Raw genomic sequence first — 25,454 nt, 5'->3', positions numbered from 1 at the left:
CACCACCCTCGTGCCAATCAATCCTTGCCTTATCACTATTTGACACCCCATAGTTATTTTAGTAGATTTGGCTCCTTACAGGTAAGAGCTCATACTACTGTTTTATTAAGTGCTTACATTTACTTTCTGCATTTTCTTTGTTCTTCTCACATCTGTGACTTCCTACTTTTGCACAAACGATCCCCAAAGAATGTTACTGTAAGAGCTCATATCACTGTTTTATCGAGTGTCTGCATTTACTTTCCGCATTTTCCTGTGTTCTTCTTACATCTGCAACTTTCTTCAAGACTATTTTTGCACAAATGATCCCCAAAGAATGACACTCCCAAATCATCTATTTAGTGATCAGTTCATTTTTATTAATCTTCATCTTTTTGAAAGCAAGTTTTCTAACTCCTAGTAGTATGTAAGTGGTTGGGTAAACGTAGGTAACTGCAACTTAGGGGTCTCTTTTAAAAGAGAGAACATGAATAACACGTCAGGAAGATAGCCAAACTATTAGGCCGACGTAAACAGCAATTCGACAAAGATGTCATAAAGTGGAATAAGACCAAAGTAAACGAAACAGAGTAGATCGGTCATTAATAGATATCGGTAAAATAAACGTATGGAAGGTCGATAAATCAAGTCCAGTTTTCCCGATCTAGTCAAAAGGTATCGAGAAGCCTTATCCCCAGCATCTTAGAACGCCTGAATCCTTAGCTTTAGGTTCTTATGTCATGTAGTTGAAATTAAAAATCCGGGAGATCGGAGAAATCCCTTCCAGGCTCCTGTTAATCTAAAAGAGATCGGAAGAGAGTTCTTATCCGGTCTCAATCCAAAATTTTAATAAACGTAAAAAGAGATCGGAGGAGAGTTCTTATCCGGTCTCCCTTCAAAATCTTAATAAACATTAAATAGGGATCGGAGGAGAGTTCTTATCCGGTCTCAACTCAAAACATTAATAAATAACTCTAAAGGAGATCGGAGGAGGGTTCTTATCCGGTCTCCCCTCAAAATTTTAATAAATAACTTAAAAGAGATCGGAGGAGGGTTCTTATCCGGTCTCCCCTCAAAATTTTAATAAACAACTTAAAAGAGATCGGAGGAGAGTTCTTATCCGATTCTCACACCCGTTCACTAAGGTTGTCTCATTTACTTATGTATCTGGGTGATCCAAATTTAGTAAAAAATCAAATATTCCTTTTACCAAAAGGATTAACATTGCCGTCTAAGCCCTCCTAACTAATTTATAAAGGACACAGAATTAAATCTACTTACCCTTATTAAGGGACGAGGTGGGGTGCCTAACACCTTCCCCACCCGTTTACGGACCCCGAACTTAGAATCTTTGTTTTGAAGTGGTTTCATTTTTTATTTAACTTCTCAAATGGTTTTCTTTAGTTTCCCTCAAAACTAAGGTGGCGACTCATCACTTTTTCCCACTTCGTGAGTGATCGTCTGTGCGATCGCAAAATCTATCATGATACTTGGCGACTACCGGGATTATATACCCCGGTCTAGTGGTCCAAAAGTAGATTTAATTTTGTCCGATCAAATTATAGTTAGATGGGCTCACTCGGCGATGTCTTATATGTTAATTATTATTACTGCTAACTATTTTGTTTTGCCTGTTCTATCTCTTACAGTGCTCCTCATTTCCAAAAAGAAAAAAAAGGAAAAATGGAAAAATAAAATCCTCGGATTGGGAAGAGGTAAAGGTGTCCTTCACACACCGAACACTCACACAATGTCCTCACACACTATGGTCCTAACCCGGCTTTCTTACCCTTTTAGGAAAGTAGGAGGGAGTCATGTAGGTGCCCGTGGGTTTTACCCGTTAGTATCCGTGAAGGCTTCTCAAATTGAAACTCGCTCTATCCACCGTGATACTCGTGGAATTTTCCGATAACATCATGGGGGTAGAATGGGGCTCTACTGCATGTGAGGGGCAATTTGGGAACCTCGTGGCTTTTAGAAAATTAGCTCTGAGCTAAACTATCACAATACTTGAAGGCCGTAGTAAACTACCTCATAAGATAGAACTATCCGTAGGTAGCGCCACCGGTGTTAGGAGTCTCCTACTATAGGACAAAAGGGGCATACTTTCTCTTACCCTATTCTCGCTTTAATTTCCTTTTGTTCATTTCTTTTGAGGGTAATCTTGAATCCTACTAGAACACCTACACATTTTCCTACTTTGATAAATGTGTACGTGTCACTCACAACAAGATGATTCAAAATTACCCTAATTTGTCTTACTAACGAATTTTCTCACAGGCATTACCAAACCAAGAGTCCAGAAAAGGATAGGCATCATTTTTATCATGGCATCCTCGAGTCACGGCGTAAAAGGTTCTAATGTTAAACTTTGGTCCAAATCAGCTCATAGTCCGCACTTCGCAAAATGATGCTTCCGAGGCACCCGCTAGCTCGCTACCTTCGCTAGATCTGAATAAAATAGAGGTCGAATGAATAGCCTAGAGGGTCCGTCTAACGGATGGAGGTTGCTTCCGATCGTGCCAAGGTACGCTTTGAAGAGAAGTACGGAGGATTGCAACCTTAATGCAAGTCAAGGTCCAAATCCGGCATTAAAAGCCATGTTGTCGCTTGGAATCCTGGCACGGGTATTCTCTTTCAATGACATTGATACGGTCCCCACTATGGAAGAATATCGGCATTGCCGGGGATCCCATACTCATTGCAGAGCCTGATCTACTTACACCTCGAGCATAGGCAAACACGAAACGGTGGCACATATGTTGGGTTCTCCCCCAGAAGAAGTAAAGTCCAAAGAAACTGCCAAAGGAAAAACACATGGTTGGTATTGGACATATCTCCAGAAATGTTTAGATCAATGCCTCCATGAGAAACAAGTGGGACCGGTTTGAGAGCTCTCGCTTGGGAATCTACGGTCCGATTCTGCTCCCGACCATTGGGAATCATAACTTGCAACGCGTGGAAGTGTTCGACGGTGGAAAGGCGCAGATTAATCCAATACCGCAATCCTTGCGAGACTTTATTAACCCTTACCTATCGCATAACAGGCGGAGGATCCCTTAAGTGTTGTTCTCAATCGTTATACCTCTGGATTATCATCACATGTGTCCTGTGGAGACAAAAGGATTGACTTGGTACCTTGACCAGCCTCCCATTGAGAAGATGATCCGATTAGTGATCACCAAGAATGAAAAACAGTGGTGGGAACGGATTTTGAGTTTCAATAGCCATGATTGCTGTTGGAGGAAGCTGTGGACGTCAAGCCAACCCGTTTTGATCGGTACAGGGGGTATTCAGTCGGTGTCCCTGATCGGAGTAACCGGATACACAAGTTACACTCCGGCATTGGTAATGAGGCAGTTCGGCTCAACACAGTCTGTGATCAACATTGAAGAATACCACCAAGGTCGCTTCTACCACGAGCTCAAAGGAGAAGAAGGGTTGAAAAAGGCTCGCAAATCGTGGGAGAACGTCACTCTGATGGAGAGATCGCCTAAGGGCCCAAGCACCTCGGGCGATTATCTTAAATGGAGAGCTGACAGGGACCGAGAACATTCAACTGTGAAATTCGAAGACAGTAACCCGCTCCGAGATGTCCTATTAGAAGAAACGAATGGCCATCTGGATGACTCACTACGAGAGGCTAATACTGAGAACTCACAACTGCAGGAACAAATAAAACAGCTGAAGGACCAACAGCAGAAACTTAAAAGGAGAGTAAGAAGACTTAAGGAAGAGGTAAGGGCCGAAAGGATGGGGTTCGAGGAGCAAGAGGTACAGTGGGAAAGGGAAAGAGACTCTCTCCAAGCTGAGGTAAAAGAAGCGAAAGTACAGAATAGCAAGTTTCAGGAAAAGATGAAATACCAAGAGGTACTCGTCGAAGAATATAAGCAAGAAAGTAAGAAGAAGAAGCTCGAATTGAAAGAACAAGCACTACTCATCAACGATATCTTGAAAGAGTGTGCTAAAGAAAGAAAAGAGAAAGAAAAACAAGCTGTTCTCTATCAAGGACTGAAAGAGAATGTTGACCAGCTGGAGAGAACAATAGCACAGGGAAAACGAGAACTATTACCTGAATCCGAGTATGCCCTGAAAGCATTTGACCCCGCCAAGCAAGAAGAAAGGTTATATGAGTATCTCAGAAAATGTCATCTTATTATAAAGAACCTTCCAGAGCTTAGGCCAATGTAAAAGATACGATGTACAAATTACTCAGTTAATGAAGTGATTTTTGGACCATTGTTTAGCAAAATTTGTGAATGAATAGTATGACTCCCGTAGGAACTTCCTCGCTAGGGTTATGTGAAAAATTGAAATGCGCCATATGAACAGGTATCATAAATGCGCATTCAATCCCGTCATTCACGGCCGACTATCGAACGATGCCATGATAAAGCCGAGGCGATTATCCTTTACGATTTCAACCTCGCTCTCAAATGACATCAGATCCTTCGGCCCGCATCAGACTTTTAGTTTCTTTGCAAAATTCAAGTTTATTTAAAATTTTCTTTTTTTACTCCTTACAGAAATCAATATTGCTTCTAACAACGCAAGTCCGACAAAGCACAGTTCAACCTCAAATGAGTGTACTTAACAAGATCTCGAACAAGAAAACTAATGGAAGACCAGAACAAGTACGTAACCTACAGGGGCAAGTGTCCGAACTAAAAGACTGTGTTTCGTAACTTATGAAGATGATGAGGAGATGTCCCAAAATAGGCCCACTTTGCACCCTAACCTACCATTACCTCCCCACCTCCTACAACGGTTGATTCTCACTACGCTCAACCTCCTTCACTTTCCACCATCAATCCCGACCGACACCATCGGCCAATCCGGTGACCATAAATAATGACCTACCTTTTTCCTATTACCCTTATCTCAAATGCCGAGCCACACCCTTCAATCCCGATCCTCCGCTTTACTCCATCCTCGCCTCCCAGCTGAGGAGCGCATCATACGGTGGAAGGAGAACATAGGGCGAGAGAAAACGAAACTATCGGCTCTAGAAGAAAGACCGAGGGCAATAGAGGGGCTGAACATGTATGGTTCACTGATGTGTCGCCACCGAGATTGGTGCCGATGTGGTGGTACCACCCAAATTCAAGGTTCCGATTTCGACAAGTACACCGTAAACTCAGATCCTCAGATCCACCGCAACCTACATTGCCAAAATGTCCGCTTTAACAGAAGACGATAGACTTCTCATTCACTTCTTTCACGAGAGCCTCCGAGAGCCTCTGAGATGGTGTATACAATTGACAGAGCAAGTTGCACTCTGGAAGGATTTAGCCGATACCTTTCTAAAGCAAGATAAATTCAATTGTGATGCGGCACCCACAAGGAGGGACCTCCGTAACTCGCACAGAAGACCGGAAGGTTTCAAGCAAGACGCCTAACGATGGAGGGAGAAGGTCGCAGTAAGTATATCCTCCGTTGATCGACAATGAACTCGCGCTCCCTATTCATCGAAACATTGAAGGCTCCTACTTCAACTCGATAATTGGAAATACCTCCAACCTTTTCTCGGATATCATCCAAGCCGGTGAGAGAATTGAAGCTAATCGAGAATAGGAAGACTACAGGAGTTGGCCGAGAACCTCAGAAAGAAGACCGCCACTTTGGCAAGAAAAAGGAGGGTGATGTACACTCTATCACCCGTCAGAATAATTACCCCAATTTCCCCAAAATAACTACCGGCCATATCCTCCCTCTCATGGCCAAACCATCGCAAACATTCCACCTTCTTTCCCTAATTATCCACAACCACGCCCACAATACGCCCCACCTACAAATCTCCAACCAAGACCACCTCCTCCTCCAGCTCAACCAAGACCACCACAAAACAACCCGAGACCTCCAAGGAACCCTGATCCACCTCTTCCCCTTCCTCTCAGTGAAATATACCGATACCTTGTCGGTATAAACCAAATCGTACCAGTCCCCTTAGACCCGATCCAGCCGCCATATCCCAAGTGGTATGATGCCACTGCCCGGTGTGAGTATCACGGAGGGGCACAAGGGCATTCAACTGATAACTGCGGAGCACTCAGAGGGAGAGTGCACGCTTTAATCCGAAACGGGTGGTTGAAGATCGAGGGAAATGGTTCCCTCCCCAATGTTACCTCAAACCCACTACCTAACCATAATGCGGGCAGTAGTATAAATATGATAGAGTCTAATGGAGAAGAACCAACACTAGAAATAGACGAGCTGGTTCCTCACTTTGAGGAGATTTTTGCTGTAGCAATAAGGGAGGGCTACCTTTGCCCTCCGGTAGCGGGATCCAAAAAGAGTACAGGGTGTCCTTATCATGGAGGGGCAGCTGACCATGAGCTGCGAGATTGTGAGGGGTCTGTGCAAGAGGTCCTAACTTATTGTCTCTCAAGGTTCTGAGATATCAGAAGAGGTCAAAGACGGAAGAGGGAGTGAACACCACTAGGTTCAGCCAAACTGCTTCTACCTCCAAGCCCAGAATCACCTTCTCACCCCCGGTAGCCTCACCGCCAGTAACGGTTATCCAAACTCCACCCCAGCTCCCCATCACCAATACTCACGCTGTCCCTTGGAACTATAACTTCCAAGTTTTCACTCAAGATGCGCTACAAGACATCCACTCCCAGTCTAGCCTCACCTCTGGCACCACCAAAACCATGTTTCGCTCCTCACGAGCATTTCAGAATGACTTATGCTGGACCTACCAGCAACCTTACTCCCCAAACCAGTTCTCGGCCCGTTATCGCAACAAAGTCCTCTCCACCTGAGCAAGAAGTTGAGTTCATAACTCGAAGTGGAAGGTGCTACGGGAACGAAGAAAAAGAAAAGAGGAAAGGGAAAGTAAAAATGGGAGAGTCATCAAAAAATACAGAAGAGGAGGTTGAGAAAGCAGGGGAAGTAGAACCTACTGAACATAAAGAAGAAGAAGAACTACTGCTCCAAATAATGAAACAGAGTGAGTATGATGTAGTGGAGCAATTGAGGAAGACACCTCCCCGAATGTCATCATATCACCGATCCCGAGCTCAAGTCCACCGACAAGCCTTGCAGAGAATCTCGGATCAAGCCTTTGTGAACCCCGACATCACACCGACGCTGTTTGAGAAGATAGTAGAACAAATCCAGGCTTCCAACTTTGTAGCCTTTTCCGAAGAGGAGGTAGATCCCGCAGGCTTAGGGCACAATAAAGCTCTACATGTAACTGTGAAGTGCAAGGGTTGTATAGTGGCCAAAGTTCTCATCGATAACGGATCGGCCCTTAATGTACTGCCTAACGCAACCTTAGCCAGGCTGCCGGTCGACCAATCATATATACGTCAGAGTGCTATGGTGGTAAGAGCCTTTGACGGTACCAGGAGAGAGGTGCTGGGAGACATTGACTTGCCAATCCAAGTTGGTGCATGTACTTTCAACGTCACGTTCCAGGTAATGAACATTGAGCCGGCTTACACTATGCTGTTGGGGAGGCCATGGATCCATTCCGTGAATGCTGTTCCTTCGACTTTGCACCAGAAGATCAAATACATTAAGGACAGCAAAATCATCACTGTAAGGGGCGAAGAAGCCATACTGGTCACCAAGCCGCAATCACTTCCTTATGTGGAAGCGGCCGAAGAATCATTGGAGAGTTCTTTCCAGGCCCTTGAACTGCAAGATACCGGGAAGGAGGGGGCTATGGCTATGGTGGCCAAAGTGATGTCAAGGAATGGGTATCAAGAGGGGAAAGGTTTGGGCACCGCCTGCAAGGATCGTGGAACCCATACCGCTATTCGTAAGGTGGGCCGAGTGGTTTGGGATATGAGGAGGATGCCTCGTGGATGGGCGATTCGATGAGGAAAATACTTCGGGATTAGAGGTTTGACCGTAAGATGGGAAAGATGAAAGTAGTCCCGAGAATCACGAGATCTTCACCAAACCGGTCCATTCAAAGATCCGCAAATACGTAAGAATCACCCGATGATCCATCCATCGATGTCATCCAATCGACTCCTTGTATGAGGCCCTAGTCTCGCCAATGACCGAGGGGCAAGAGCGAACAACCGGACAACGGAGGATATCCTGCACTCAATTTCGAGTAAAGTACCTCGTTATCTACACTTGATCATTTTGTCCATGGTGACAAGTGTAATAATCAGAAATGGACCTTTTCTTATGGCATTAATATTAATGAGTTGATAGCGCATTTTAAATCCAATACTCTCTTTCTTTCCTTTTTAATTCCACCCTTATAACATGTTCTATTCTTTATTCATTCAGGACCATTCATCAATTAACACCTAATAATCCAATAGACTCAGAAATTCCTCTGGTTAATTTTGAAATCCCCATAACTGCCATTACTTCAAGTGATTCTGAGGAAGAACTTACACAAGAAGACGATGAAAAAGATGAACCCTCCCTCGTGCCTTGTGAAAATGAAACGCGCACCATAAACTTAGGCACGGAGGAAGTAAAAAGGGAACTTAAGGTAGTGGAGAGTGAGGAATTGGGAGATATGATCGGTCTGCTTAAAGAATTCCTCGACGTGTTTTCCTGGAGCTATGATGATATGGTGGGTTTGGACCCTCAGATAGTAACGCACAAAATTCCCTTAATCCCAGGAACAATTCCGGTGAAGCAGAAACTAAGGAGAATGAATCCCGACACACTGCTCAAGGTTCGGGATGAAGTCAAGAAACAGTATGACGCCGGATTCTTGGAAGTGGTCAAATATCCCCAATGGGTGGCTAACGTCGTTCCGGTAATGAAGAAAGACGGGAGAGTCAGAGTGTGCGTTGACTACAGGGACCTTAATAAAGCTAGCTTGAAAGATGATTTCCTCTCCCCACATTGATGTGTTAGTCGACAATGCCATGGATTGGGCAGGTGTTCGTGTATTGATGGGGCATCAGGGTACAATCAGATCCCAATGGACGAAGAAGACAAGGATAAACCTGCTTTCATCACTCAATGGGGAGTATTCTGCTATCGGGTCATGCCCTTCGGTTGAAAAATGCAGGCTACTTACCAAATACGCAATGGTCACATTATTCCATGACATGATGCATAAAGAAGTGGAGGTGTACGTGGATGATATGATCATTAAATCCAGGGGAGAAGAGAGCTACGTTCAGGTGATGAGGAGGGTATTCAAAAGGCTCAGGAAATACCACTTGAAGTGAACCTGCTAAATGCATATTCGAGCTAAATCGGAAAGTTGTTGGGATTCATAGTAAGCGAGAAAGGGATAGAAGTAGATCCGCATAAGGTTCGAGCTATTCAAGAAATGCCATCCCCAAAACAGAAAGGGAGGTGCGCAGCTTTCGGGAAAGTCAACTACATTTCGAGGTTTATTTCTAATCTTATCGCCAAAGCCGAGCCTATTTTCAGATTACTCGGAAAACAACTCTACTCAATGGGATTCAGTTTGTCAAGAGGCTTTTGAGAAAATCAAGCGATTCACAAATCCACCAAGATTGGTTCCACTGTATGGCAGGCCTTTGATATCGTACATGGCACCAAACAGAATTCAATGGGATGTGTTTTGGGACAACATGATGATACCGCTAAAAGAGAGGGCCATTTATTAACCGAGCAAGAAGTTCAATGATTGTGAGTCAAGGTACTCTTCCTTAGAAAAGACTTGTCGCGATTAGCTCGACAAAGAAATCGCCTCAAGCACTACATGTTGAATCACAAGACATGGCTCATCTCCGTGATGGATCCTATCGATATGTATTCGAGAGCCCATTCGTGCTGTGAAGGATAGCCAAGTGGCAGGTTATACTCTCCCAAAGACGACATAGTCTACATGACCCGGAAAGCGGTGAAAGGCAGCGTAATTGCTGACCTCCTAGCAGAAAAACCTACCCAGGATTATGAAGCACAGGATTTTGAGTTCCCTGATGAGCATATTAATGAAGTATACCGCGAAGAGGAGGGGCCCACGACGTATGGGAAATGTATTTTGATGGAGCGACAATTTATCCGAAACGGAATCGAGTCGCATCGGTATCCTGACGGAAAACACTTACCGATAGCTGTCAAGTTGAGGTTTGACTGTACCAAAAATGTAGCAGAGTATGAAGATTGTTTGATGGGTTTACAAGATGATATCGAAATGTAAATCAGAAAGTTGGAGGTGTTCGGAGACTCGGCTCTGATAATTTTTCTAGTCAAGGGAGAATGTCAATCTAAGGATGCCAAGTTGATCCCATATCAGAAGTTCTTTCTGGAGCTGATCAAGGAATTCGAAGAAATCTCTTTCACTCATCTTAGCCGGGCCAAGAATCAAATTGCTGATGCTGTAGCTACTCTAGCCGTTATGGCACAAATGGAAGAAGGGCCGACAACTCAAGCATTGAGGGTTAAAGCAAGGGATGAACCAGCCATCGCTTCACGATTGAAGAAGAACCCGATGGAAAGCCTTAGTATCATGACATCCCGGCTCATCAGAGAACTGCAGAATTCCTCTGGGCAACCAAAAATAAAAAGAAGATGATTCTGAGATTAGCATTGGGATACTTCCCGGTGGAGAAACCCTATACAAGAGGAGCTCCAACGGCGACCATCGAGATGCGTAGATGCAAAAGAAGCAAAGAGAATCCTCTTTGAGACACATGAGGGAAATTGTGCGACCCATGCCAATGGACACATGATGGCTAAGCAAATCATGCGACGTGGGTATTTTTGAACCACAATGGAGAAGGATAGCATCGAGTATTTCCGGAAGTGCCATAAGTGTGAGATCTATGCCGATCCGATAAACGTCCCACCTCATAAACTGTTCAACCTCGTCTCACCATAGCCTTTCGCAATGTGGGGCATCGATGTGATTGGTCCTATCAATCCTAAGGCATCCAATGGGCACAGATTCATCCTAGTGGCCATCGACTATTTCTCCAAATGGGTCGAAGCAACGTTGTATGCTCACATCACGCAGAACACGTTCCTTAAATTCTTCAAAAGCAACATCATCTGCCGGCATGGTCTCCCGAATGAAATTGTCACTGATAATGCCAAGAACTTGAATGGTCCGAAGATTCAGGAATTATGTGATCAATACAAAATCCGGCATCTCAATTCCTCCCCGTACCGTCCCCAGATGAATGGAGCGGTAGAAGCCGCAAACAAGAACCTCAAGAGGATAATCCGAAAAATGACGGTCACATATAGGGATTGGCATGATATGCTTCCCTATGCTCTTCACGCATACCTGACTTCCGTAAGAACCTCAATCGGGGCAACTCCATACTCACTGGTCTACGGGATGGAAGCAGTATTACCTATTGAGGTCGAAATTCCTTCCTTTAGGATTCTGAAGGAATCAGGGATTGATGAATCAGAATGGATCCAGTCAAGGTTGGATCAGTTAAATTTGCTGGACGAAAAAAGGTTAACAGCAGCATGTCATGGGCAATTATACCAGAGGAGAATGGCTAGGGCATTTGATAAAGGTGTTTGCCTACGTGAATTCCAACCCGGGGACCTAGTGTTGAAGAAAGTGCTGTCGAACCAAAACGATCCCCGGGGCAAATAGTCACCAACTTATGAGGGACCCTATGTGGTTAAAAAGGCATTTTCCGGAGGAGCCTTAATCTTGACCCATATGGACGGTGAAGAATTCCCGAGACCCGTGAATGCCGACATCACAAGAGGTACTATGCATAAAATGATTAAAGGACTAAAACCCTAAAGGGCGTCATGAAAAAAAAAAAAAAAAAAAAAAAAAATCTTGGAGTGAAAACCCGAAGGGGCGCCCCAAGAACCAAAGTGGAGAAATAAGGAAGAGGGTATGAAACCAAGGATGGCGAAGAGACCATTATGGCATGAGGTCACAGAGAACTTGAAATAATGGCGCTTAAAAGACTTCAAAACCAACTAAAAGGAATATGTGAGATCTATCTTTGTACCTTTTTCTTCCTTTGAAAGTCTATTTTTCCTAATAAAGTTATACTTCATTCCTACTGTTTGTGTTTTCCCGTTTACCCACTTTTTAATGCTATCCTTTCTCTTTGTTTAACGCGCTATTGATTAGTTAAAATTTTTGCCATAAGATTTGAATTCGAAATTTGATAACCTAACGAACTTTATTTTGATATTTGCAGTATGTGTCCTTCAAAAAAAAAAAAAAAAAAAACTAGAGGTGAAAACCCTAAAGGGCGCTTCGTTAAATGGACGGAAGAAAGTGAAAACTGCAAGGGCGCTTTCCATAAAATAAGAAGAAAAATCGAATAGAAGAGGGGCATTTGAAGCCTTGAAGGTCATGGGCCAAGCCTTGCAACTCCTTTTCCATTAATCATCGCCTTGGTATCTTGTTAAGTACACTTCATCGGGAAGAACTTCATGTGTCGTGGTTAGACTTGCTTTGTAAGTTGATTTTAATTTCTGCATTTACATTTCCGCTATCAACCTCTGGTTCCTTGATCTAAGTTGATTTTAAATTTCATGCAATTTACATTTCGTTATCAACCTCTGGTTCCTTGATCTAAGTTGATTTTAAATTTCATGCAATTTACATTTCGTTATCAACCTCTGGTTCCTTGATCTAAGTTGATTTTAATTTCCAAAGAATTTAAATTTCCTGTCATCAACCTCTGGTTCCTTGATCTAAGTTGATTTTAATTTCATGCAATTTACATTTCCTGCTATCAACCTCTGGTTCCTTGATCTAAGTTGATTTTAAATTTCATGCAATTTACATTTCCTGTTATCAACCTCTGGTTCCTTGATCTAAGTTGATTTTAATTTCCAGCAATTTAAATTTCCTGTCATCAACCTCTGGTTCCTTGATCTAAGTTGATTTTAATTTCATGCAATTTACATTTCCTGCTATCAACCTCTGGTTCCTTGATCTAAGTTGATTTTAATTTCATGCAATTTACATTTCCTGCTATCAACCTCTGGTTCCTTGATCTAAGTTGATTTTAATTTCATGCAATTTAAATTTCCTGTTATCAACCTCTGGTTCCTTGATCTAAGTTGATTTTAATTTCATGCAATTTACATTTCCTGTTATCAACCTCTGGTTCCTTGATCTAAGTTGATTTTAAATTTCATGCAATTTACATTTTCTGTTATCAACCTCTGGTTCCTTGATCTAAGTTGATTTTAATTTTTAGCAATTTAAATTTCCTGTCATCAACCTCTGGTTCCTTGATCTAAGTTGATTTTAATTTCATGCAATTTACATTTCCTGCTATCAACCTCTGGTTCCTTGATCTAAGTTGATTTTAAATTTCATGCAATTTACATTTCCTGCTATCAACCTCTGGTTCCTTGATCTAAGTTGATTTTAATTTCATGCAATTTACATTTCCTGCTATCAACCTCTGGTTCCTTGATCTAAGTTGATTTTAATTTCATGCAATTTACATTTCCTGTTATCAACCTCTGGTTCCTTGATCTAAGTTGATTTTAATTTCCAAAGAATTTAAATTTCTGTCATCAACCTCTGGTTCCTTGATCTAAGTTGATTTTAATTTCATGCAATTTACATTTCTTGCTATCAACCTCTGGTTCCTTGATCTAAGTTGATTTTAATTTCATGCAATTTACATTTCCTGCTATCAACCTCTGGTTCCTTGATCTAAGTTGATTTTAATTTCATGCAATTTACATTTCCTGCTATCAACCTCTGGTTCCTTGATCTAAGTTGATTTTAAATTTCATGCAATTTAAGTTTCCTGTCATCAACCTCTGGTTCCTTGATCTAAGTTGATTTTAATTTTCTGGTACTTCAACTTCTGTTAACAATTTCTAGGTCATTAGTTCCCTAATTTCAAACACTTAATCGTCCAAAATATGAGTCTGAATCTTTACATAATTCCTACACGGAAATTTCTTTCCTTTAATAGAAATTATGTAAAGAGGGGCAAATTGTCGACACCATATTTTGACGATCCCCAAAATCAACAAGACTTTGAAACCGATCCTCAAAGACTAGGTCTCCCTGGGCCAGCCAATGACATTTCCGACTTCTCTTCATTTTTCTTTACCAGATGACCATATTTCCGAACTCTCCTTACAAGAAATTGAATCAATGCTAAGTCCTAACATTTGTTAAAGCCCTGCCGATCTCTCAAATCATTTACCGATCTCTCAAACCCGCTGTCGAATTTCCGGACCCGTCGGGTATATCCCTGATCTCTGTGAACTAGCATTAGATCTTTTCTTACCAGTTTTATAGCCGATCTCCTTTTCGGAAGATCAAGAGCTAAGGTTTTGGTTCGGTTTAACGAGGGTTCCGATCTTAAGTTTTCAAGTTAAATTTTCAATTTTAATCAAGTCCCGTTCAGCATTTCTTCCCCACCGATCTCATGCTTATTGTGCTTTCCGATCTCTTATACTTAGATTAATAATTGCATTTTTGTCTTGCTGTGCTCATACAATCAAATACTCAGACAAACAATGGTTTAAAATTTTCCGATCACAACCCTTCATTGAACAAAGAGGCATTCCATTTCATTTCATAATTTGTACAAGTTATTCGGCTGGGGGATCACCCCACTGATTTACATTCTGCTCACTCTCTCTCACCCTCGGCTTCCTCCTCACCGTCCTCATCGCCGCCTCAGAGCCAGTCGGCCATCCAAGAGAAGTCCTCTTCAGGGTAGCGCTTCTGGAGTTCGGCCAAGAGGTCCTTGTGAGCATTCACATAGGCTCCGGCTATCCCTGTCACCATCTCTTCGTCCTTCTCCTTAAGCTCCTCGTATTTCTCCTTAAGCTCCTCGATGAGTTGGGCGACCTGAGCAGTTCGTTGGCCTGAAGCGCCTGGACTTCTCCGAGAGCCCGATCCCTTTCAGCTAGGACACGAGTCTGTTCGCCACTGCCTTCATAGTACTTTGCCCGCCCTCAACTTGAGATATATAATCCCGAGCGGATGAGAGTTGGGATCGGAGGGAAGCCAATTCCGATTTTTCTTCTCGATCTCCTTACCTGCACTGGACCTTTTCCCAAACCATGGTCTGATTCACCAGGCACTCCACATTCAGACTCATGGAGTGAGTCAAGATATCATCAAGGCTGCTCGAGGATAGCCTGTCCCGATCCTCCCGAAGAAAGATGGAAGACCCCAAGACTTGGGCAAAACCAGGGTTCTCCCGTACAGTCCGGTTATTCTTCAAAGACTCCATTAACTTTTGGGCGCCACGAGAGGAGGTCCTCCCAGAAGATTGAGAAGGCCCCCTTTCCGTGCTTGGGACAACTGAAAGAGTCGGAGGCTGCTCTTCCAATCTAGGAGGAGATCGGACAGCTTCAGTGGTCGGCAGATCCGAAGGTGGAGGCGGGTCTCCTTGTACTTCCCCAGGTTCACGACCAGGTGTTCGAAGCATTTCCGAACGCTTCATCTCCTTTATCTTCCGGGAGATCTCCCTTTCCTTCTTCTGCTTCCTAGAACCCTCACCACCCGCCATACCTGCACAAAGAAACGGTTAGTGAGATCGCTAAGGTCGTGAGAATTGAGAAATAGAAAATACCAATGCCGAGGTCAGAGAGCGGAAGTTCGCGGTCTTGGCCGATGAGCAATTGAATAGTCCAATGGTGCAGCTCGGCAGTCACCGCATCCAAACAAGAATACTTTTGAGTGGCGGCCTGACTCTTCAGATCCATCACTATTAAACTTTCCTCCGACTGTGGTAATGTGCTTCGGAAGCAAGGGCCCCTGGTACCACCAGCTACGGGGGAAGTCCTCAAAGCAGCTCGGATCTTTGCTCCTCAGAATGAAGAAACGGTTCTTCCAATTCTTAAGGGATGAGGGCAGATCGGAAAAGAGCCCGCAATGAGGCTTCGCCTGAAAGAACCAGTGTTCGTCATCCTTTCGGCGAGTTAGTCTGTGCAGCTCGGCGAACACCTTAGCCGTAGGTCTGATTCCCTTAGCTCGGCATAGACCTTGGAAGGCTACCAAAATCCGCCACGAGTTGGGGTGAATTTGAACAATGCATGCTCGGTGAAGTTTTAAGACCTCCTTGTAGAAATCGTCTAGAGGGAACCTCAGACCGGCCTTTAACTGTTCCTCGTACACCATAACCATGTCATTCTCTTCAAAGGAGTGATCGACACGAAGATCGCCGTGGCACTTGATTAGCTCGTACGAATCAGGCCGAATGTTATATTCTTGGCTAAACGATTGCAGATCGGATTCTCGAAGAACCGACGGTAGCTCGTCTATAGGGAGAGTCTCTCTCCCTGAAGAAGGTGCGAGCCTTGATGGTATGACCCGCCCCCGAGTTGGAGCAGAGGCCCTGGGAGGTTCTTGTCGAACGCTATTCGATCGCCTCTTCTTCATCAGACGATGACCACGAGAACTGAATGGAAGGAGGGCTCGCCGCTCTCTGACCTTCGGCACCGCTCATTTTCAAAAGAAACAAAGAATTTAAACTAAAAAGAGGATCAAAGCCCTTACCGGAGTCTGATCGGCGTCGGAAGAACTTGAGAAAACGAGAGAACTTCGAGGTTGTGAGCAGGGGATTGAAAATCGAATGAAAGAACAACTGGCTAACCCTCCCACCCCTATTTATACTAGTCCGAGCATTTAATGCTCGCGAGGTTCTAGGCAGCGCATCGATTGGTGGGACTCGACAGCTGTTCTGACACTTCTCTCAAATATCCGAATGTTCAGAGATCGGTTAATTGGAGATCGGCATAATAAGTTAAATATTTTGAATAAAGGATCAGTTAAGTGTCATTCAGGTAAAGAACCAGATCGGATAACCACATTAGAGATCGAAAAAATAATCAATGCAAAAATAATAAGATGATAACCGATAAAATAAAGTCTTTATTTTCAAAAGATCGGATTACATCATTTGGGCGATCTTTAGGGATCGGATTACACTAACATTGGATCACATCATTTCTGTGATCTCTAGAGATCGGATTGCATTGAAAATAAAATACATCATTTGGGCGATCTCTAGGGATCGGACTACAATAAAGGTCTAATTACATCATTTGGGCGATCTCTAGAGATCTGATTACATTGAAGGATTACATCATTTGGGCGATCTCTAGAGACCGGTGGAACATCCTATCTAAAGGACCTATGTCAAAGCCCAGTCTCGTGGCTGAATCAAAAGAGGTGTTTGATCAGGAGACCGGCTATTGACATCGGATAGATGTACAGCTCAGATGGGGTGACTATGACTCCCATGAAGATGAGAGACATCGTCACCGATGTTACCACTCGAAACCGACCCGCTGTCGGAACACCCAATGTGGAGGAAAGACGCTGTCGGAACACCCAATGTGGTAAGAAGCCGAATAAACTCAGATGAGCGACTCGAGACCGGCACGATCAAGGTCCGCAATCCAGATCGGTCAATTGATCTAGTTCTCTCACCGTCATCAGACAAGGTTATTCGATCACCGGGATCATAAATTTTTAGTCGGTGAGTAAAAAGGTCCATCGGAAAGGGATCAAAAGCCACGCCTTAAATTTAATTATCAGGAACAGTTAAAACAAGTAAGAAGGAAGAGAGGAGAATCAGATGAAGGAAATGTCTCTGTTGTCAGGGGTATATATAGGGGGAAAATGAGCATTTATTGCTAAGCAGAAAACGAAGCGGACGCTTCGGGAATCGAGGGACAATTAATGCTTTGACCAGACCGGACCTGAAGAAGGGAAAAGATCGGAATAGTAGGTCGGAAGGTGGGAGACCAGCATGAAAGGTCGGAAAGAACATGTGAAAGAGATCAGAAAGAGGAGGGATCGGTAGGCAAAAGGAATAAGACAAATTCCAATAACCGTCGTCGGAATCAGAGCCGAGGTAGTTAAGGCGTTGCAGACGAGATCTCCACCGCACGCCTAAGAATCGCCCGCAATGCTGACAGGTGCCAGGGTATGTCATGACAGTCCTGTACATCCCAATCTCCACCGTTGATCCCACTTGTAAGGACAAACCCGGAACCCTTAGATCAAGAGAGAAGACGACAATACCAGCGTCTTTCGCTCTTAGCCTCTGGATCGTTCCGGACAAGGAAATTTGGGACCGTCAGATGGAAAGAAGAAAAGGACAAATATTATGAAGAGTGATCTCAACCATTCATTTTGATTCTCTTTAATTCCTGAACCTCCGATCATGTCCTTCGAAATCTCGACCCTCCATCTCCCTCAAATAAATCCTGACCCTTCACGAAGAGCACCCGATTCCTATAAATACCTGCACAAAAACTGTTCAAGGGACGGGCAAAAATAGACAAGAGGCTGTTATTATAGCAGAGGAACTCTGAAATTTCATTTAGTTTGCTACTCTGCTACTTAGAAGTGTCAATCAAAAAGACTTTTGAAACTAGTTTTCTGAAGTGTTTTTCTTGAAAAGATTCTGAATACTGGAACTCTACATTTCCAGTTTGTTCATTATCTGGTCACACTCTCACTTTTTGCCTTTTATCATCTCTGTTTTCATTGTCCAAGCTCAACTTCGTTCCACTCGGTTCTTTTCATCTTGATCTGATCGCATTTTAGCTAAGCACCCTCCAGTTCACGAGGAACACCACCCTCGTGCCAATCAATCCTTGCCTTATCACTATTTGACACCCCATAGTTATTTTAGTAGATTTGGCTCTCATGTAAGAGCTCATACTACTGTTTTATTAAGTGCTTACATTTACTTTCTGCATTTTCTTTGTTCTTCTCACATCTGTGACTTCCTACTTTTGCACAAACGATCCCCAAAGAATGTTACTGTAAGAGCTCATATCACTGTTTTATCGAGTGTCTGCATTTACTTTCCGCATTTTCCTGTGTTCTTCTTACATCTGCAACTTTCTTCAAGACTATTTTTGCACAAACGATCCCCAAAGAATGACACTCCCAAATCATCTATTTAGTGATCAGTTCATTTTTATTAATCTTCATCTTTTTGAAAGCAAGTTTTCTAACTCCTAGTAGTATGTAAGTGGTTGGGTAAACGTAGGTAATCGCAACTTAGGGTCTCTTTAAAAGAGAGAACATGAATAACACGTCAGAAGATAGCCAAACTATTAGGTCGACGTAAATGACAATTCGACAAAGATGTCATAAAGTGGAATAAGACCAAAGTAAACGAAACAGAGTAGATCGGTCATTAATAGATATCGATAAAATAAACGTATGGAAGGTCGATAAATCAAGTCCAGTTTTCCCGATCTAGTCAAAAGGTATCGAGAAGCCTTATCCCCAGCATCTTAGAACGCCAGAATCCTTAGCTTTAGGTTCTTATGTCATGTAGTTGAAATTAAAAATCCGGGAGATCGGAGAAATCCCTTCCAGGCTCCTGTTAATCTAAAAGAGATCAGAAGAGAGTTCTTATCCGGTCTCAATCCAAAATTTTAATAAACGTAAAAAGAGATCGGAGGAGAGTTCTTATCCGGTCTCCCTTCAAAATCTTAATAAACATTAAATAGGGATCGGAGGAGAGTTCTTATCCGGTCTCAACTCAAAACATTAATAAATAACTCTAAAGGAGATCGGAGGAGGGTTCTTATCCGGTCTCCCCTCAAAATTTTAATAAATAACTTAAAAGAGATCGGAGGAGGGTTCTTATCCGGTCTCCCCTCAAAATTTTAATAAACAACTTAAAAGAGATCGGAGGAGAGTTCTTATCCGATTCTCACACCCGTTCACTAAGGTTATCTCATTTACTTATGTATCTGGGTGATCCAAATTTAGTGAAAAATCAAATATTCCTTTTACCAAAAGGATTAACATTGCCGTCTAAGCCCTCCTAACTAATTTATAAAGGACGCAGAATTAAATCTACTTACCCTTATTAAGGGACGAGGTGGGGTGCCTAACACCTTCCCCACCCGTTTACGGACCCCGAACTTAGAATCTCTGTTTTGAAGTGGTTTCATTTTTTATTTAACTTCTCAAATGGTTTTCTTTAGTTTCCCTCAAAACTAAGGTGGCGACTCCTCACTTTTTCCCACTTCGGTGAGTGATCGTCTAGGCGACCGCAAAATCTATTGCGACACAAGGGATTTTAAAACTTTTCTTACTTCTTTTTACAGTAGTGAGCACTATTGAAAGGTGTAAGAAATTTTTTTAACTGAAGTGAAACCAAATAACACATTTGAAGTATTAATAATTTCTATAAAAATTTTGGCAAAGTGCCATTTGTATTTTGAATAAAATAGTTCTTCAAAAACATGTAAAAAGCACTTCAAATATATAATTCCTCAATCCCAAACTCCAATAATTTGTTTAACATAATAAATTTCTCAACATTATCAATTCAGTTCAACAATCAATTTTCCAGTGTTTCCAAAAGCTGAGATAAGATAAATATACCACAATATTTTTACAAGCAAAAATAATTTACAATTTTAGTTTACAACTGCTCAAGACCAAGTACAATATATACATACAGTGCACATACATTACCACAAAAAAAAACTACACAATATGGTATACTCGATATACCCGACGAAATCTCAAAATGTGGTACAAGCAGCCTATTCTGCTGCTCTGTCCGTCTATCTACTTGCGACAGCAGTGAAAAAGCTATCGCTGAGTAAAATTTACTCAGTGGTGCACAATAACAATTTAAAATGCGGTATATAAAACTTTTATTGACAATTTATAATTCAAACAATTCACAATTTTTCAAAGCTCATATAACACAAATTTGATCAAACAATTGAATAACACAGTGTTGCCAATCAATAACACTACTTAGGTCATGACACAAACATTTCCGAACATGTCGTGTTGTACACCACGATGAGGTACACTCACCCCACTAATTGAAATCAATGAGGGAGGAAGCTAGCTAGATAATGAGAACTCATCCACACTCACCTCAGACTAAAAAGTCAAAGAGAGAGGAATATAATCACACTCACCCCATAAATGGAGGAGGAACATTAGTAATATTTTCATGCCAAGTGTGATCAAAACAATTCCAAATCATAGTATTTAAATATTTCATACAAATCACAAATCATATTTTATCTCAAAATTTCCATTTGCAAAGTAGGCAACACAATAATTTCCAAATAATATTCCCAAAGCTAAAACAATAAAAAATTATTCATAACTCATTTCTCCAAATAAATTTTCTGGTAAAAGCAGTGAATATAAAAAGTATTATGCACAGACCTGGTTTGAGTAGCCTCTAGGCCTTGACTCAATGTCCCTTATGCTCCTCAATATCCTTTTCAACTAAAACACACAATTTAAAGTGTTTCAGTACTCAATGAATTTGTTTGTAACAATAAAATCCAATATTTAAATTTTCTTGATGCTAGTCCCTTCAATTCATTTAATTAGTCAACCTATAATGTTGACCCTTGATGCACTCTAAGTCCTTGATGTACTCTAAATAAGTCAATTCTAATGTAACCAATATGTCACATTTTAGAGCCCTTTAGTGTTGGTATATGTTATCAATTTCATTTCCAAGTGTATTGCATTTTATTGCAATTTACCGGATTTCGGTGTACTATTTTGACCTAGCCGGATGACCTAGTTCCCTCGGTTTTCGGGTTTCGGTCCAAACTACAAACCTGTAGGTCTATGTCTTATTGCATGCAGGGAAAAATTTCAGGTCATTATGAGTTGTGTAGACCAAGATATAGTCAATTTACCAATGCTGGATAGAATGCACTAACATGGTAGGCTTAGGTCATTTTTAGGTCACTTTTGGTTCGGCCAGTTTTGGCACCTGAAATTGTGCAAGCTATTTGGCTTGGTTTTGGCCATTTATGGGCTTTAGTGTCTTCATAAGAATTGTAGATCTATGTCTAAACTATTCATGGTAAAAATTTCAGGTCATTTGGACCTGTTTTGAGTAAGTTATGGTCAAAACACTAACTGCTGCTCAAATAGTCAATTTTCACGCTTTCAAGTCACTAATCCGGATTTAGTCATTTTTCAAGTCACCTTTTAGGCAGAATTTAGGTAAACTTCCTTCATAAAAGTTGGCACATTTTGTGCCTAGTTTCACCTCCAATTGGTCTCATACCAATTGGAGTCACACACTTAAGGTTCTAAGCTAAAGTGTACACTGCCCTGTCACACATTATTCAACGCTTACCAATTACACATTCAATACTTACCAAGTTTACCTTTCATGCCAATTCTGATTTGGTACCATAATATTAACACACTTTACATTACATTTTGGTCATTTTGGGCAGCTTGTAACCACTCTCAACATACACATTATAACTCAGAATTTTCAAAGTCCAATTACAATAATTTAACCACATGAACATACCTCATTTACATGTCCAAATCCAAAAAATTATTCACATACACATGCTGCCACCATAAGCAACATAACTCAACAATATTTCATGAACTTAAACACCTCAATCTTCTTCATGAGGTTGCCACAAGTTTACACATATCCATCGACTTCCATTTTCACTTTTCAAGCTTACAAATCAAACTTTACACATGGAATTCAACTTCAATACAGTTAAACAATTAAATCGACATCCAACAACCATTTACATGCAAGGACAAGCTGTTCATGGTGAGGTTTCATGGCTACCGAAATGGCTCAACTCCAATAATTCATCAAACATTAAAAATTCTTCCATAAATCAACTACCCACAACCTTGGTTACACTTTTAATGAAACAAGAATTGAAAACACCCAATTTCCTCTTTTGGACTTCTTCAAAACTCTACCAAAACTTATCTTTCTTGCTCCTAGTATTCTGCCCAAGGTGTGTACTTTAACTTTAATGAAGAACTCTTGTGCAAACCATGGCTTGAAGAGGGAGATAGAGTTTGGACAAGGGGGCGGCCATGGGAGAGCTTGGGAGAGCTTGGTTTCGGCTGGTTCTCCTCATGAGGTTGAAGATGAATTCTGTACCTCCCAAGTGTCCCTTTAGGTGTCCAAAGGCTGAAGTTAGTGGAGCACTAAGGTAGGTTAATGATTATTTATTCTAAAGTTTCCAATTTCCCACATTTTCCTCATATCTTTTACTATTTAGATTATATACCACAATTTTAATTTTTCATGACATTTCCAAAGTGTAATATCATTTATTTTTAATGGACATTTAGGTCAAAAGGTATCTCGGGGTGTCAAATAACCACAATGCCCCTATTAGGGTTGCATTCCCGATTTTTCAGTAACATCGAGTTTTGTCGTTTTCTCGATTTCTCATTTTTCTTTGTACTAATTAATTAATTTTTTTTTGATATTTCTAATGACATTTATACTCCAATAGATATTTATTTAAGTCTTAAAAATATTTTCTAGGGTTCCCCGCGGTCCAGGACTAGTCAACGGTCCATGCCGCAACTTCCCGGTGCGGTCACCCATCGCTAAGGTTTTCGGCTTGTTTAACTTGGTTTCATTTCATTGCTATTATTTTTTCTTTGTTTTTCTTGTATTTTCCTTTCTTGTATTTCATTATTTTATGTCTCCTCACTACTTTTAAATGTAGTTCTAGGTATCCTAGCTATCCGGACAACACTGGTCACCAGAACAGTAGAACGCACTACCGACCATAGGAGTGTTACAGATTTCCCATCTGTTTTTACTCATAATTTCCAAAATAAAGAACTTGTTCTCCATAATCCACTCCATAGCTCACTGTTCCTTCTGCATAAGCAACTTGTTGAGAAGTGTCAGAATATGATGAACTAACTAGCATACTTAAATATTCCATTTTCTTTATAAGCACATTTGTGAGTACATCAAATTTGGCATTAATCAACTTGAATGGATTAAGCTCATACATTTCTACAGCTTTTTTCTTTTGTTTTGGAGTTGGACCCCTTGGACTACTCCATAGATGAGTGCTCTTTACTATCTTCTCCAACAGCTCATAAGTTTTATTCTCATGCTTCATGGTAAAATTCCCCTCTAGTTTGAACATCAATTATCCCTCTAATTGTGGGAGTAACATTGTGTAGAAATTATGATTAATCATCCATTTAGGAATGGTATGATATGGATATTATCTCTCTAACTCCTTCCATCTCATCCATGATTCATAAGGAGTTTTATCTTCTCTTGGTCCAAAAGCTGTCATCTGATTTCTCAACTCTTGAGTCTTTCCTATTAGGAAATATTGGACTAGAAATGCATCAATAAGCTCTTCCCAATTTGTGATAGAATTGTGAGGAATTAAGCTAATTCAAAGCTCTATCCTTCAAAGCTTTATCATTCTCATTATTCTAATCATCTCCACCATTACCACCAATAAGAACTCTTTTTTCAGCCATTTCTATTTCTATTTTAGCCACTCTCAAAGCTTTTTTTCTCTTTCTAGTATCTTTCTTGTTAGCTCTATAAAACTTCTCAATTTCACAATTGCATAAGAGAGATGCATCCCTTTTTCTTTAGGCTCTTCTCATAAAAGATCAAAAAGTACTTATAAAGAATAATAAAACACAAAGTAAAAAGAAGATAAAAAGAATAAAATCTTAAAATAACTAAAATAATTAAGAATTCAATCTTAAACAAAACAACTCCCTGGCAACAGTGCCAAAACCTTAATACGGACTCACCACAAGTGCATGAGTTGTTAAAGCAATATAAAAAAATAGATATTATTCCCTTGAAGAGTTATATATAAATTTTTGATATAAAATGAACTATATTAACATTGTAATTTAATGAAACAAATGAAGAAATTAGAATTCAAAATTTAGAATGCAAAGTTCAATGCAAGAAATGACTAATTTAATAATTGACTAAATAAGAAAATAAGAGTATTCATAATGACAATTGATAAAATGAGATTTAACTAACAACTCAAAAGTAAAATTTCAAGCAATAATTGTCACACCTTATCCCTCTGTAAGGCATAACATGATCTCATAGAATACCTAATGAACTATCGAACTTCACCTACCGATAACTCATTAAGTACCTTACAAGGGATTTTAAAACAATTTTCTTACTTTTGTTAAGTGGTGAGCATTTGTTAGCTGGTATCAAACATTTAATTTAAGTTGGAAGCTAGTTGAAATTTTTGGCCCATTTTATTTTTCCGCAAATTTTATAAAAATTTTATTTTTCATTTGTATTTTGAGAAAACAGTTCTTCAAATACCTGAAAAAAAAAAATAAAAAAGCACTTCCAATAATTTTCCTCAACAACTTCTTCAATTTCACAATTACTTCAATCAATTTCAACACATTTATCAACTCCCAAAATTCAAATCCACCATCATCAAATATCATTAATGAATTTCATTCAATTCAAAATAGATGCTACCATTCATATTTCATTAATAGCAAAGTAATTTATATACACCATTGCAAAAATTTACATCAAAAGAAATTCAAAATAAATTTTATTACAAACTTTGCACAAGCTGCTCAAGACCGAATTTACATGTCCATACATTTATGTGCAATACATACATCAAAATAAATATTTATAGTTAAGGTATAAATTATAACCGATAACTTCAAGTTGATAGATCCTCACACCTCAGCAGCTCAGTCTGCTGCTCCTCTAGTCTCTATATCTACGACAGCAATAACAGCTATCGCTGAGTACTGGGGCTCAGTGGTGCACAACATACTAAAATAATCTTTATGTAGA

The 25,454-nt window shown here is 40.8% G+C and overlaps 1 non-coding gene across 1 annotated transcript; it reads left to right on the top strand.

The window, feature by feature from the left end:
* The first annotated feature begins 23,839 nt into the window (after positions 1-23,839).
* LOC131180435 (small nucleolar RNA R71) lies at positions 23,840-23,947 on the top strand. The gene has a single exon (XR_009149209.1). It is a non-coding gene; the product is annotated as a small nucleolar RNA R71 (small nucleolar RNA).
* Positions 23,948-25,454: the final 1,507 nt, after the last annotated feature.

This window comes from Hevea brasiliensis, chromosome 5 (genome assembly GCF_030052815.1).
Source record: "Hevea brasiliensis isolate MT/VB/25A 57/8 chromosome 5, ASM3005281v1, whole genome shotgun sequence".
In the NCBI taxonomy this organism is placed as follows: domain Eukaryota; kingdom Viridiplantae; phylum Streptophyta; class Magnoliopsida; order Malpighiales; family Euphorbiaceae; genus Hevea; species Hevea brasiliensis.
This window is presented reverse-complemented; position numbering and strand designations above follow the sequence as displayed.